Raw genomic sequence first — 986 nt, forward strand, 5'->3', positions numbered from 1 at the left:
AGAGAGAGAGAGAGAGAGAGAGAGAGCGCTACTGTGTCAATGAAAACTCAGGAGGCGTGAACTGTAAGTACGACTCAATAATTCTCTCTTTATTGTTGTGCGGTGGCGGAGCGGTTAGTGCGTTCGTCTCCGAAGCGAAAAGTCCGGGTTCGAGCCTCGGTTCGGACACAGATCCTCCCCTCCCCTCCTGCCCACCCAACAGCAATGGGTTCCTGACTTCGAGTTTGGGAAGTAACGGCGGCGTGGAAAGGAACTGGCCACCCTACCACAATATGCCAAAGGCCCAGGAAGTTGTCTCACTAACAAGGCAATCCCCAATGTCCGAATCAGATGGGGGAACAACTTTTTACCGGCCTTGCCCTCACTCACATTCCGTCTCTCTCGCTTGAAGATTGGCCAACCAGTTAGAGAGAGTCGAAGACAAATTTTAGTAGATCTAAGCGTGTTTGTTGTGTGCTGTTGTGATGAAACGATTATAAATTCTCCTAGTTTTGGCAAGTAGAATCACTCTCGGTCGAAATGGAGCAAGAATTAACTGACAAACAGACAGACAGACAGACAGACAGACAGACAGACAGACAGACAGACAGACAGACAGGCAGACAGACAGACAGACAGACAGACAGACATCAACCCATCCTGCTCAAAGTCCTATTACCACCTCCCCTTTTGTTAGCAAGGGTAAACTTGCGACGAACTAAATTGGTCACTTTTAAGCACAAGGGGGCTATCCCGAAAAAAACAGTTTCAAGATCATCAAAGGTAAAGTTTGGCCCCTTGTTCAGTTTCATTAAAAAAACAAGGAGACTCCTCTATTACCAAACAAATATACACACCAATGAAACCAAACTTCCCCCATAGGTAGGGCAATGCCCACTCCTCATGTAGGTCTGGGGCTCTCGTGGCGTAGTGGTTAAGGTGTTGGCCTCTCATTCAAAGGTCCCGGGTTCGATTCCGGGTAGCGACCAAAAAATTTTCTTCTCTAA

This window comes from Aplysia californica, unplaced genomic scaffold (assembly GCF_000002075.1).
Source record: "Aplysia californica isolate F4 #8 unplaced genomic scaffold, AplCal3.0 scaffold00133, whole genome shotgun sequence".
In the NCBI taxonomy this organism is placed as follows: Eukaryota; Metazoa; Mollusca; class Gastropoda; order Aplysiida; family Aplysiidae; genus Aplysia; species Aplysia californica.